General features: G+C 45.0%; 1 protein-coding gene across 5 annotated transcripts in view; it reads right to left on the bottom strand.

The window, feature by feature from the left end:
- sipa1l1 (signal-induced proliferation-associated 1 like 1) overlaps nt 1–8,226 on the bottom strand; it is a 54,834-nt gene extending 46,608 nt beyond the window's left edge. For 2 of the 5 annotated variants that reach the window (XM_023802329.2, XM_023802334.2), the window contains exon 1: nt 7,889–8,224. The gene's annotated coding sequence lies outside the window, so the exon portion shown is untranslated. Of the gene's footprint in view, nt 1–281; nt 419–7,745; nt 7,790–7,888 lie in introns of those variants that run through there. The other 3 variants (XM_023802335.2, XM_023802331.2, XM_023802330.2) reach the window with 3 other exon arrangements.
- Between the last annotated feature and the right edge of the window lie 7,543 nt (nt 8,227–15,769).

Below are 15,769 nucleotides of genomic sequence, written 5' to 3'. Positions count from 1 at the left end.
AGACTATACTAAGGCAAAGTAAGGAAAAGACCGGGTGAGTAGGGGAGCTCAAATGTGCAAAAATAGAAATACCAATAATTTATTAGTAATTAATAGTAATAGTGCTTAATGCATACTTAATGAATTTAAGAAAATAGTTTTAAAAATGTAAAAGAAACAAAAATGTACAGTACCTTTATAAGACGACCTAACTACCCCCCCCCCTCCCCCAGCGGTGTCGTCGTCCATCGAAATGTTTCACTAGACATTGTGTTTTGCCAATTAAGTAGACATCGCCTAACCTCTCCACCAGCGTCATCCTCTTTCTTCTCATCTTCTCTTTTGCTTTTTAAATAATTCGCTTTAGACCGCTTCTTTTCTGGAACGCGTTAACACCACCGCTAACGGGATCGTTTCGCGCGTTTTACCATCAGCGCGCGCTAGTCCCGCGTGCAGGTAGAGAGAGACCAACTCGTAAAAAGAGAGAAAAAAAAACACATTTAGTAGCAAAGAAGAAAAAAACGTTCGAACACAGTTCGTTAATACAGTACCCCTGCCAGGGCATAACATCCTAATGATTATTATAGACTTGCACAGATACCACCATTTGAAATATTAACTCACACACTCAATAAATAGTCGCATAAGTCTGAAGCCCTGGATTGCCTGACGTCCTCCTCCAGATCAAGATGGTTGAACCCTCAACAGCTGGACATCACCTGCCTAGCCCCATCACATCTGCCCCCTACATCACAGCCCAGAAAACACACTATACAACACCCACAAGGCGTTATTCCAGTCACAATGTTCTTAGTCAGAGTGACAACAAGAGAGCTGCCAACAAAAGTTAGAGCTGAGCATGCTGGGAACATAGCTCCATCAGTCGGCTGATGCGTGTGTCGTCTATATACAGACCTTCAAAGGCAAGCGGGTGAGAGAAACTGTGAGTGAGGGGTCTTAATCAGACCAATTTATTAACAGGAATTACAGACACTCAAGATCACAATAGCCTATTACTGTAGCCCAGTATCAAGAATGCCACCTAGGTTCACAACGACAGCAGAGACGTATACTGTGTGTACTCTGATAGGCTATAGGTGCCAATAAACATGCCAGGGAAGGGTTTCTTTAATTTCCCTCCATCTTCAACATGAAGCTAGACATATGAGCAGCAGCCCAGCCTTCCCGAGTTATGCAGTGGCTGGCCAAAGACTAACGAGCTACAGCTACAAGCTCTCTGCCGTTAAACGTGGGGCGTGCAGCTCATCGACTTCTGTTACACTCATGGAAAAGCCTTGAAGGTCACGGCCGCCATCGTTCGGCCCTGGACAGGAAATCGAAAGCGTAATGTCTTTAATGACTTTAGCGAGAGCCTCCCGCTGTTCTGCTCCCCGAGCAGCAGGTGTAGTCACACCAGCACCTCTGTAGACGAACTCGATAGCTAATGGACTGCCGAGGGAGATCCCACACCTCCCTGAAAGTATTCCAGTAAATCCCTGCTTGAAGGTCATACATTTTAAGCCTACCAGGGCCCGGAAACTGGCAGCCCACCAAGCAGATGAAGCAGGAATGTTTTGCTGAGTTTTGGTAAGAACCTAGTCGAGAGTGGAACAGGTTTCGAAAATAAGTGATGAGTAAGATTTAACTCAGTCCAACATAGGGCGGTTTCATTGGAATCAAGTTTACCATCATCACGTTAATCATCAGATGCCGATATATTACGTGACTGGAGGAGGAGTTGAGACGGACATATTACTGTGTGACACTGCTAAAGACGCAGCATTCATTTAGAAATCGCTTTCCAGCGTTATGACTCATTAATTCCTCATTAATCACATGAAGGCATCCATTTAAATTTTCAGAAATTTATCGTCATACATGCGTAGTACAATGATTTCCTTACTCATGTGCATCCCATGCTACCATCAAGCAATACAAGACAATGAAACAGCAAAAAAAAAAAAAAAAAAAAAAAAACACACACACCTCTACTATAGAGACACTGCATAAATACACCAAAACAGGGCCAGCAGCCGATCGGCTATTAAACCGGATGACCCTGGGGGGTCTCACTGTAGTGCGTGGCCTGTTTGACATTTACTGGCACTCCGGTTTAAAAACATTGTCCGATCAGAGCTGCCGATCCCAGTTGTGCACCCCCCTACTCCAGCCACTGCTTGAGTGACATCCAAAAAAAATAAAATCCTTTCATAATCCTTTCAAAATCCTTTCATAATCCATCATATGACGAAAGCGCCTGGCCTGTAGCAGTTACCCAGCAATGGCGTGAGAATTCCACATCTAATGGGTATCTGCCCTGGATCTTTGACACAGGCATGACAAGCATCCCTGTCCAGTATTCAGCTTAGTGAAATTCTGCCCAACCGTGCGAATAAACAGAAGGTCGAGGGCCTTTGCAAGGTGGGGGGGGGGTTCCCATGCCTCGCTTAGTCAGGAAACCCCACCTTGTCATTCCAGTTTCCCATCGACACGCCCGGCTTCATTTAACACCTATTCACAGGACGCAGGCCGACCCAAGTGACTCAGTGCATTACGCAACTCCAGACCCCCATTGGGTCAGAGGGGACACCCCCTAATTGACCGTACAGCCACAAGTGCAGAGCAAGGCATCCATTCTGTCACTGCAAATAGGGTCACAGAGTGAGCTTTCAATATGTGCATTCAAGGCTAGGTTGGGAGGTGGGGGGGGGGGGGGGGGGGGCATTGCAGGCAAACAATGGGATGTTGTTTTCCACAGTGAAACCTCATTCCCACAGCCTGCTAGTCTTGACCGTGATACCACACAATATGCCATCATCATCAACCCACCCCTGTCTGTCCCACACAGCTGATATGGCATGGCCATGGAGACAGAAAGAGGGAAAGAGAGAATGACAAAGAAAGGGGTGAGAGAGAGGGAGGGGAGGTTTCTGATTGGTTTGAGAAGAAAAAAAAAGAAAAAAAAACAGTTGGGGATGACATTTCAGGCCTGCCACATTGAGGAATGGCAGCGCCGCAAAATGATGATAAAAAAATAAGCTCAATATGGGACAGCCAGGACCTCATGACATACCAGGATACGATCCACAGCCAAGCAGGAGATGTAGACGGTGAGGTGATCAGATGAATCCACAAAATCCGCCGCGTCCACAGAGCAAGTTCAGCGAGCCATCCGCAGATCGTAATGCATGTCTGCCAGTGGTGACCAGGTGGAGACGTTAAAGGACATTTTAAATGGCGTTTCTCAAACGCAACAAGCCTTTAGGTAGAAAAACGGCTAAGCAAAATTCCAGAAATTTCCAGAAATTCCAAAAGCATCTTCCCCCACGTCAGCCTCTTCAACTAAATCAAAAAGGTGGATTTTTAGCTCATTACCATTTTATTGTATTGGCATAACCCTGGAGATTTTACAGGTCCATTTGAAAGTGCCTCTCCCAACCCCCCCCGCAATCCCGAGGTATGTGACTCTGCAGCAGGACACACTTTCCAATCCTCTCGTGGGAGCAGCGGATGCACTTTCAGCTGGAGGATGACACACACGGGGCTGATAGATGCCGTCTGCAGCGGCAGCATTTTATTACATTCTCATCAAGCCAGACAGCACCTCACCCAAGGACACGGACAATGTTAACGCGACGATTCGCAATTAAAGGGAAACGTGACTTCCGGCTGTGCCCGACTGACAAAAGAACATTAAAACTCATCTAGAAGACCCTGAAAAGCTTGTGGGGAATTGACATTTAAAGATAACGAAGAGGCACGGAGCTCAGATAACCGCTGGATCCAGAAGGTCTGGGTGCGTCAGCCGACCGCGCTCAAACGGAGCGTGAACATTTGAGGCAAACGTGTCGATTAGGGCAGCCGCCTGCGCCTACCCATTAATGTCTAACCTCCAGACGAGCAGAGGAACCGGCAGGGGGTGTGGTTTTAATTGCAGGGAGACCCTGACACCCTGTCAAGACAGCATCTGAGGGATGGGGGGGTAGGGGCCATTTGGTGCCGTCAAATCCCACGTCACCATTCTCTACAAGCACAACTGGGTTGGATCTACCGTCTGGATAGGAGCTGCACTACATTCAGTATTAAACACAGCCACCCCAAACTATTATCCATTTTCATCCAGAGTTACACCTTAAAGCTGCCTCGTTACTTGGGACGCAGCCACCTGCCATTAGCGATGCAATCTTCAGCCTTTTCGTAATGAAATCACGGATCGCTTCATTCCAAACTCATCCTCCGGCTTTGTGTGGGTGAACTCAAGAGGGTCCTTAAAGTCATTACTGTCGACTCTCCCTCCAGAGAAACCTCACGTGACCAAAGCTGGAATGTCTTAAATCTCAAGCCCAAATCAGCAATTAAAGCAGCATTAGTAAATTACAGCCAAAGACAGCAGCAACACTGTTACTGCTGCTGTCTGCCGTTAAAACATTTACCAAACAGAAGCTGAAAACAATTGCACATTCATTAAACAGAAAGCCAGTCAAAAAGGAAAAGCAAATATTACAAAAATGCACAATACACCAATGATTTATTTTACAATGTTGTTAAGTAATAGAGAGTTTGTTTATGAAGCTAAACGCTTGAATTTAGGGGGAGGAACATGGCACCATGTGGGTGACAACAGATTTACAAACAGTACTGTGAGAAACATGGTGCAACAAGGAGATCTTTATTTTATTTCCTCCTTTTTCATGCCTCATGTCCATTACATGGCTGAATGTCACTCCTACCTTCTCTCAACAGTTATTCATCCATCCATCCATTTTCTGTAACCGCTGATCCTATTCAGGAGTTCCGGAGCCTATCCCAGAGGCGATGGGCGCAAGGCAGGGAACAATTCAGGATGGGGATCACAGGACACATTCATACACTAGTCACTCACGCACCAGTCACTCACGCACCAGTCACTCACATATGCACACCTGCAGGCAAACTGGCAACTCCAATCAACCTCAGCATGGTTTTTGGACCATGGGGGGAAACCAGAGTAGCCAGAGGAGACCGCATAGAAACAGAGGGAGGACATGCACATGCAGAGCCTCGAACCCAGGTCTCAGAGGTGCGAGGTGACAGTGCTAACCACTCTGCTCCGCCCCTCAACAGCTATTATTGATATAAAAGTAAGAGCCATTTCCTAGAGAAGTTTTTTCAGACTGATTCTGACCGACCAAAAGGGGAAGAACAGTCAGGAGAAGTTTGCCAGCTTCCTCGAGCTCCAGGCTTCGCACGAGTGGGCAGAGTTCCCACAGTAGAACACACAGAGGAAAACACAGGAATCGCAACACCAGCGTCAGCAGGCGGATGAGAGCGCGACGGGGCTTGAGATGCACCAACGCCACCTTCCCTCTGGAAAATTCAGCGACTGCAACGGCAGACAATGAAATATCCGATTTCTGAGCACCAAGACAGTCAGCACATTGCTCAGCTGACATACAAAGCTTGTCCTACTTAACAGTTTGGCTCCTTAACATAGCGTTCAATCCCCAGTGAGGATAACAGGAATCGGACTCCTAGGGTGTATCCTTGCAACTTGGCCAGTCTCAAGGGCCAGTCTACTTTCTTCAGACTGTTGCCCCTAGACACCACTGCTGTCCTGGACATCCTCAGCAGAAACAGGAGGGAAGGGATCCTCTGTCTATCTGCCCCTTTACGGTCTTGATTCACACTACTTCATCCAGCTCAAAAAGGCCCACAATGCATCAATCGGCATATAATTTGACGAACAGCCAATCAAAAAACCCCTGGCATGCCAATATTATACACACGCACTCACACACAGCTCCATTCTAAAAATGCCTCCTAACACCTGCAGCCTCCAACTTGTCCTATTTCAGGCAAATACCAATAATATCTGGCACTTCCCCTGCCAGCACATCACTGTCGGCCTTCAGTAATCTTGAGTAGCCAACACAGCATTAAAGGTTTCTATGGTATTCTTCAGCATAACAGAGTGTGCAATAGTCCTAGCTGCCCTAACCATCCTTATGAACCCCACACACTCATTTCACTGTGGGCTTGGTCTTCTGCTGGAAGCATCTCGGTCCACAGGTAGGCAAACTACCCTGAAGTCCCAAGTCTTTTGGACTAGGAGAGAATAACAGAATTATATCGAAGGTGACTCTCCTCAGTTACACTCAAGCACACAGAACTGAAAGCCATGCCAGATAGCTGCCAATGGGAGTTTGGACCCTCCCCCCGAGCCCAGGACTAGTTAATCCCATGCACATCGTGCACCATTGCACCTTAAAATTATCCATCTGTCCATAGGTCCGTCCATCCATTTGTCTACCATCTCCCCAATAATGTGGACTAAGGGTCACTAGCTCATCGCCCACTACCCCCATGTCAAACCAAGAGAGAAGGAAGTATGCATTGTCAGCAAAACTAGGTGAAGAACCACCTCCTACACCAAAGGCTCTCCCTATTTGCTCTTTAGTCAATGGGGCCTGTCACTGTGCATCTGCTCTAGCTCCTGCACACGGCAGATGCGCTGCCCCGCTGAGCAATGGGGGACAATCTGCTCTCAAGATACAGTTTTACAGAAGTATAAATGGAGACTGGGGAGACTGTAGCGATGCTCATTTGGCTAACAGATCATAGCAGTGGTAGTAGAGAGTTAATGAAACAACTACAAAACTACCCTGGTGGAGGCTTGTGCCGAGCCCCCTGTTGCCATGCAACAGCCAACGACCATCCACCCAATGTGCCCTCAAAAAAAAAAAGAGACATCATTAACGAATTTGAACAGAAGTCATTTTACAGCTTCTCAGAGACAAAAATCCCCCAAGAAACCATATGAAAGATTCTTTCATTTAACTTCCATCTTCTAGAATTTTGGTTAAAAACAAAAAATTCAGCCTGGAATTTATAAATAAAGCTTTCAAACTTTCCTGGATTACATGCATTAAGGAGACATCCTTAGATAGTGTAATAGGAAGCAATTGAAACAAGTAAAACTCGACAATGACGATTAAACAAAAGACAGACAAATGGACATTTTGTACAGAAAATGTTCACGAATGATGCATCTTTTAAAAAACATTTATATTTTGAGTTGTTCGAGCAGCATGAACCACAATCCATAACGTGTGTCACACGTGAAAATCAATCGGCTAAATATCGCCATGTTATTTAAATAGAGCAGCGATGTTTGTCAATACAAAGGATCTCTTAATGCAACTTAGCTAACACCACCACGTGTCTTTATTTATTTGCAGCTTGACGGATGTTTTGGTGCTGATTTTATGTAAGCAACGGGTTGCTGGGATCTCCATGAAGAAACTGTGCTCCTTCATCTATATGTTCTTGTTCACATTCATCGGGTTTTCACGATGCCCTCTAGTTAAGTGACAAGTTCATGCTGTCATCGCTTACGATTAATAGTCAGCAGGGAATCACACCCAGTATCCAAAGCAAAACTCACCGATTCAAAGCAAACACCACCAATGTGTTTAGAAGCGTTTTTTCCCCATTTACGGATTAATGCCATAAACAATAGCACCAGATACACATCTGGACAAACGTGACAGAATTTCCAAGTAAATTACACATATCTTTTAACGCAATCCTGGAGATGACAATGTAATGGCTTGTCCTTTATCGTCACTCATCATTTCTTAGTAATTTCCCTTGGTCAAACAATTACGTAAAAAACGCATTATTTTAGACTTAACTTTGCTTACCGAGTCAGCTACCACACCTTGTCGACATTTACTGGGACCTTCTACCAGCGCACCTTAGTTTCAATAGGCGCTGAGGGTACCTACCTAGCTGCTGTCTCCCATAAAGCCGTGACTCTAACCAGTTTTTTCAGTGAAATTAACTGTTTGCTATGGGTATTCGTGATAATAATATAGTTTTAAAGAAACACCCATGCACAGCAAACCGGGACGGCCAGTTTCCGACTCACCTTCACCCTTCCCTCCTCCACCGTTGTGAGCCACGACCAAAGAAAATCCTAAACGTAGCCCCCGGTTTTCCCGGTTTTCCACTTCCACGTTAGGGTCCAAGCGTGCGAATGGAGAGGCAGGAAGGAAGATCGGTCCCCCGTTTTACGGTGTCTTCACGGTAACATCCCCGATCGTCTGTCAGTCCCCGCTTAGCAGCGAACTCATACCCGGCGAATCCTTTTCGCTACAGTAAGTTAGAAGTTTGTTACAAAGTTGCAGCTCCGCCTTGGTAAAGCAGCTGCTGGGGAGATGAGATCACCGCAATCCACCCCCCCCCCCCTTCACCCCCAACGCTGGACTCTCGCGAGAAGCCCCACGCAATAAAGGAGGGGGTGGTGAACGAAAAGAATAAAGAAAGAAAGGGGGAGAAAAGAATGGGGAAAACCTAGCACCGGCCACCCAAAGAAAGTACAGCATTGCACTCTGGGTGTATGTAGTATTTTAGGTGTTAGGCATTGCTTCTTAAGCCCTCTGCGCGCGTGGGACCAGAAGGCACTTATAAAGTCTGCCCATCACTGCAACATCGCGTTTCTGCACGACCCCCGTAATACATTTCTCCGTTTCCACCCGGGAGCATATAGCAGTGTTCTTATGCTGTGTGTGACCTATTAGCTTAATGCGTCTTTTCAGGGCACATGTGCTCTGATCTGTTCCACTGGTTCACTTCCTGTTTTTCCTTTTGAACTGAGTACCGATCGGCAAACAGATTTCTCTGAAGTGCCTGCCCCTCCTGATTTTCATTAAATGCACTCATACTTTGCATCTTATGGTATGCTTTCTTACTGGTTGGATTCAAATGAGTAGTCCATACAACTGAGAAAATAGTCAAATCTGCCGTCACTTACATTAATAGAACGCTTAAGTAAGTAAATGGGGAGCTTTAAGGTCTTTAAACATACTGACCAAGACAATGCATTAAAGTGCTGGGGATATTAACTTTTAGAAAGTACTTCAGATTCTGCATAATCAGTGGTTTGGATTAATATAAACAGTAGACATGCGTTGACAATAATGGCAGAATACGCCAGAACGACTTAATTTTGACCGCATAGGCACTGTTACGGAATAAATTATCTAGACCCTTCAGGCCAGAACAAAATCACTCTTACTCGGACAGGCAGAGGAAGAATATATTCGTGTATCAGTTGCTCACCCTTGTATCAGGGGTTTGATTGTGCCTTTTATGTAAATCGAACATTAGCAGACGTCCGGTGCACCCTCTGCTGTTTCAGAGCGTTATTGCACGCGTCAGGTTTCGGAGTGCGTCGCTAGGGTTGCGGCGTGAAGCCATAAATACCTCTATTGATTGAATTTCATTTACAGTCACGTTAATTGTAAACAACATGCGGGATGGCGACAGATTGCCGTGGTATGCATCCCTGTGTGGTTCTTTAAAGTGAAGACGCAAACGTACAGTGGAGTACTTGGTGATAAATGAGGCTTCACACCTTATAAGGTCGAATACATCTGAAAATATTGCCCATTTCATGGAAGATGTGTTTGAACCATATGGGTCCCTCATACATTTCGCAAATGCCTCAGAATTTTACTAAGGGCCGGCCGGGCCTATAAGCAACATAGGCTATCGCCAGGAGCGGTATTTCATTAAAGGTAGAAACTGTCAGTGGGAAAAGACAGGTCCTTCTTCTATTAGTACGTGATATTGGTCAGAATCCATATACAGGACTATATTTTTATTTAAAACCATGTTTGCATTAGTGAGTGGTCTGTTTCATTTTGGAATGTGATTTAGGAATTCGTCCTTGTGTCTTTGTGATTTTTTCCCCACTTAATTACACGATCTGCTCAGCATTGAGATGAGAAGGTGAAATCTAAATGCCCTCGAATTCCGTGTTTATTAATTAGCATTGCATTTCAAACGCACGGTGCTCAATTAGTCGAAATACGGCAGCTGCGCAGATCTCGTGCAGGTTGGTGTACAAATGACGGCAGGGATGCTCGTTTCGCTGCGAGATAAAAACGAATGTATTTCTATGCATTTTTTAAAAAAAAAAAAACTTTTTTGGCTTTATTCCAGCGTGTGTGAAAAGGAGAAAACGGTGGTGCATGTACTGGTTTATTTATTACACGAGACAATTTTTGTGTTGGCACACTCAAAGTGATGTGCAAATGCTGCGAATTAATATTCGTGAAAGGGTGAAGGTGACCATTGGGCAAGTCACGTGGCAGCATATTAATGTGTGATCTGCATACTCCTTACATAAAGCAAGGTTGGTAAGGGACAAAGACGAAGTATTTTTTATCAGCTGAGGCTTCAAATTTCAACTAAGGAGAATTGTGTGTGAAAGGCTCTTTCATCCATCTGTGATTTGTGCCAGCTTTGACGGCCCTGTTTCACCACTGCCCCACGGATCCTAGCAGGTGAGCTATTGGGTGGCCTAGATAGTGCCAACCAGATAGTGCCCTTTCCCTGGCTCCACTGACTGATACCAAGATTCCGGTGTGAACCCAACCAGTGGATGGCAAAGGTTTAATCTGTGTCCCAATGATCAAAAGCACTTATGGGTGCAACATTCAAGAAGTTCAAGTCTCACAACATGCGTCAAAAGACCAAGTTACTCACAAGATTTTAGATTACAGTTTTGGCTTTCATAGGCCGTGTATTTATAACAAAGCAGCTGTCAACAATTACAATTCAAAGAGCTGCTTAAATCTATCAACAACCCCCTTTTCCAAAAATGACCAAATCCGTTGCATGTTGAATATGTTTTTCACTAGAAAAAAAAGTTTGTCATAACAGTAACATGACAGCCCTCAGCGACGTACCCCCAATCATTTCTGCAGCACTCTGACTGCAGTATTGCTGAGGTGCATGAAGCAATAAATATTATGTGACAAAGAGATTTATTTTGTTTGACAATACAGAAGAAATGCCTGTGCTTTGTCAGAATTCTACTGGCAATACACTAGGTAGACAGCATAGTGCATATAAACTGAAGTACTTATCTTTGTAACCATGCCAGCACATGCTTCTGCAATAAAGGATGTTTCACCAAAGATTTCTTCTTAGTTTGTGGTTTCAGTCTGGCTTTTTTGAGATTTCACAACAAAACATGTAATTGGTATAATTCCCATCTGCTGGTCTATCAAGGGAGACATGGTGTTAAGACAGAGACACAGACTCATGATGGTTCAGAACTGGAATTCTGCTAGCGGTGCTCCTCAAAGAAACCTGCCAGTCACTCAACAATTTTCTATGCTTTTAAGGTGGGTTGTGGATGGCACAGTGGTTAGCTCTATCACCTCATACCTCTTCTCATGTCATCATGGAGTTTCCCCCACAGTCCAAAAACACGATAAAGTGCATCAGAGTTACTAAATTGTCCATTGGTATGAATGGTGCGTGCCTTGTGATGGGTTGGCGCCCCCTCCTGGCTTAATCCCTGCCTTGCACCTGTAGTTACTGAGATAGGCTCCAGAGCCCCGTGACAAGCAGGTACAGACAGTTACCTGGTTAACAGGGTCCAACTTACGGCCAACTCGTACTTATGAATGCCATAAATTTTATTATATTAATTATTCAGGTTCGATAGGCCAACAATAGTTCATAATAAGGAGCGTACACACTACTTTGTGACGCTCATGAAAACATTGCCCGACTTCAGCAATTCGTCAGCTTGAGGTACAGTACAGTACCATATGTAGTTACTTTTATTATTACTGTATTGCTACTATTACTATTGTCTTATGAGGAGAGGTTAGCTGAGTTGAATCTGTTTAGCCTCAATCAAGGGAGACTAAGGGGGGACATGATTCAGGTCTATAAGATTCTAACGGGTCTGGGTGCTGTTCAGCCAAATGGCTATTTCAATATTAGTTTAAATACTAGAACTCGTGGCCATAAGTGGAAATTAACGAGAGAACATTTTAAAATGAATTTGAGAAACCAGTTCTTTACATAGTGTGTAGTTAGAGTATGGAATAGTCTTCCTGTTAGTGTAGCGGAAGCTAAAACCCTGGGTTCCTTTAAATCAGAGCTAGATAAGATTTTAACAACTCTGAGCTATTAGTTAAGTTCCCCCCAAATGAGCTTGATGGGCCTCCTCTTGTTTGTAAATTTCTTACTTATTATTTTTATGATGTATTATTATTGTTCTGACTTTCCTACAAATTCGACTTAAAGACACATGTAGGGAACTGATATTTCTCGTAACCTGGGGACTGTCTGCACAGAAAATAGATAGATGGCAGGTTGTATTACAAACACCTTGGTTATTTCAACAGAGATCCAGTGCAGCAGACTGTCACCAGCCTTGAAACTCAAGGTCATTTTTCCTGTAGGTATTGTACCAGCGCTTATTTAATCCACACACACCTCAGATGGGATTTATCTTTAATCCCCTTCATAGTGCTTTCGTTCGTATATGCAGTCATATGACTGCAAGCAGCTATGAGAACTGAATGTAAAAGCAGAGTCACTACAGATCTTTGAAGAAGGAGGAGCACTATACTGTCATTGCAGAACGGGCCACAGAATTTCCCCTATCTCAGCTGGCTTGGAGCTTCTCAAGCTGACGCTGCTCATTTGGGAATCATAAGCATATAGCTTGACTCTTTTAATTTCTTAAAGGGTGGAGTTCACCAGATCGGTATAGCTCTATTTGCACTCAGTGACAAGAAAAGTTAAGCACCCAGACGGAGTGGTGGAAATGAAATGAATCTGCATGTGGTCATGTGACTGTATCGCAGTGATTATATCATCAGATCAAATGGACAACAGAGTTGGCAGTATGGGCACACTGCTGGTCCCATGTCAGTAGGGTGTGGCACCCCCCCCTCTACAGCAAGTTGGCCTGCAGCTGTTGTAACTGGCCCTCATGATCCTGCAGACTGGCCCTGGGTCTGAGTTAACATCCAAGCTCATCCCATACATGTTTGACTGGGGAAAGATCGGGGGACCTGGTTGGCCACAGGAGGACCTCAACATGAAGCAGGCAGTCCATAGACACAGGTGCTGTGTGTGAACAGGCATTGTCTTGTTGAAAGACTGTACCAGGGTGCTGTCACAGGAGGGGTAAGTCATGCAGAAGCAGGATATCACTGATGTCACGTTGTGCCATCAGGGTCCCCCGAATCACTACCAGAGATGACCTGAAGTCATACCCTATGTCTCCCCACACAATGATGTCATATCCTATGGCTCCCCACACCATGATGTCATATCCTATGTCTCCCCACACCATGATGTCATATCCTATGGCTCCCTACACCATGATGTCATACTCTATGGCTCCCCACACCATGATACCAGGAGTAATGCCGGAGTATCTCTCCACAACATTGGCAGGATTGGTCCTCTCCCCTCAACACTGCCATGCGCGCACATGACGGTCTTCCATGGTAAAACCAGATTCATCGCTGAACATGTTACGACACCACTCGTCATCAGTCCAGGCCTCCCGCTTACGGCACCACTCCAAGCGCAGCCGACTCTGTGCTGGTGTTAACAGCAGCCTATGCATGGGACGGTGAACCCGTAGTCCGGCTGAAGCCAGTCGTCGAGACACAGTGTGGGATGACACAGGGTGTTGTAGAGTCCAATACCTGTGTCCGGATGGCAGGCGCAAATTTCATGGGGTTCTGTAATGCTTGGCACACAATACAACGATCCTCCCTTGGTCTGGTCTGTCTTGGGTGACCAGAACCTTCACGACGTGTGTGGGTGCCCTCACCTGCCCATTGGTTCCAACATCGGGTGACTGTGACATCTGTATGCCCCACATGCTGGACAATTGCACGATACGACCACCAGGCCTCATGCAAACCCACAATGTGACCCCTACCAAACTTCATCAAGTGCTGGTAATGTTGTCTAACGAGTCATCCTCTGTGTCTGGTGACTAGATGTGAAAGTTCCTTGCAAATCAAATCATTTACTTACCCATCGCTGGTCTGTTCGTGTACCAAATTACATCCAGATCGGACCATTACTTCAGGGTGCTTCATTTTGTCGTTGAGTGTATTTGGTAAGAAGTTGAAACATTTCAGGTACCGTGGTGTGAAGAGTGTTCATTCAGACTCATCTACATGACTTCCTAAAAAAGAACCCGGCATTGCTGTCCCTGGTCGAGGCGAATGAAGCAGCAATTTACCTCAGACTGATCCTGGAAGTTTCAGGGCCCCAACATTCAGAATGGAACCCAGCATTTCTGAGCAACGTGCCACAGAGTCTGGGCTTTGTGTGCACCTTCAGATCTCAGAGGCAGCATGACTCATCCTGAGTGACAGCCTGGAGTAAAGCTGGGAGTGGAATGGCATCATCAGCTATTTGATCCTAGACAACCTGCCCCAGGACAGCTTCCCCCACACCAACGCACCCTAAACACCAGCCTGATACCTATCTTGGGCTTTTCTGGAGAAATATGTAGTCTTTTTGTCACATGCATTTAAAAGATATTCCTGCTGTTCTCCGACCAAGTCCCCCCCCCCCCCCTCCCCCAGCAACTGGAATCCAGACCCCATCCAAATCCTGGGATTCTGTGATACCACAGCGGACAAAGGGGGTCTGATTAATCCACAACTTTCTCCCTGCAGTTTTTAATGCGACTTAAGAACGTCGAGTGAAAGCAGAGGATTAGCTTTTTGGTTCCCTTATCCCTTGGTTCTTTTTTGTCTTTAAAGACCCATAATACTATGCTGGTGTTTGACTGAGACGAAATTTGCATTATTAAAGTGTTTTGATTGCACTTAACTATTTTGAGTATTTAGCAATAAGTATGATACAGCATATCTTAATGACTAAAGCAACTCTTTATACAAAGAGAATGCTATGATGCTATTGGAGAATGAGCCATGCAGTTGTGTGTGTGAGTGGGATTCAGCTGTATGTGAGTGGGATTCAGATTTGGGTCTCCAAGCATAGAACCAGACTCAGCACAGAAGTGACACCTTTAATCTTCTTTTGTCTCTGTCCCCTTTATCAATAATTTAGTCCTGAAGATTTCAGTTCCAGTGCAACTCAATGCTTTATTTCTGTGCACCATCAAAGATCTGTGTCTTTACAGCTTAGTTTTATTGCTTCTTATGTGAAAAGTAACTCACCGTCTAACAAAGACGGTTCTTCTTAGTGTGCCAGGTGGGTGGTTTTTTAATTAAGGCAACAGCTCAGGGAGGCAGTGGGAACCACAGTGTGAAGCCAGAGAAATCTCCCGTTTTTCCTCCGCGACTCCCTTTGACTATTTACCCCCCTGCCGGAGCTGCTGACAGCCTAGCACAAAAAGCAGTGGATTCTGGGTAAAATATCCAGCGCGATTGTATCTCTTGATCATGGACTGTGAAAGGGTGGCTCGCTTTCTAAGATGCATCATTTCCAGGTAACTGAATCGGAAAAAATCCACCGAAATGAGGAAATTCCAATTTAATTTCAACGCTAGGGGTGTTGTGTGAGTAATATAGCTAAATTAATTCCTGTAATTAATTTCCCTGTTTTATGAAGGTTGGCGAAAAATATACAGACCAACAAGGGCTAAACTATATAGGCTAACTGGCGCCATCTGCTGGAATAATGGCTCACGGTTGTGATCAATGTAATACGGTCCCTTTACAGAAGGGGTGGGAAATCTTACCCAGAAAGGGCCGCTGTTTATTCGAGTTTTTGCTGCAACTATAGATTAGATTACTAATTAGGCCTACAGGACTGATTGCCTGAAGAGTCCTCACATCTGGGTTTGAACAGCTGACCTAAAGGTTACCCCAAAAACCTGCATAACCTACACACCGGCCCTTTGCGGATAAGATTGGCCCCTGCTTTACAGTTATATTAAAATGAAAATACGGTTTTCTCTGTATCCCGATCTAATAATTCAAAGGTGCTTTGAGAG

Source organism: Paramormyrops kingsleyae, chromosome 14, assembly GCF_048594095.1.
Source record: "Paramormyrops kingsleyae isolate MSU_618 chromosome 14, PKINGS_0.4, whole genome shotgun sequence".
NCBI classification, from domain to species: domain Eukaryota; kingdom Metazoa; phylum Chordata; class Actinopteri; order Osteoglossiformes; family Mormyridae; genus Paramormyrops; species Paramormyrops kingsleyae.
The sequence above is the reverse complement of the archived record's forward strand: the minus strand, read 5'-3'. Positions and strand labels throughout refer to the sequence as shown.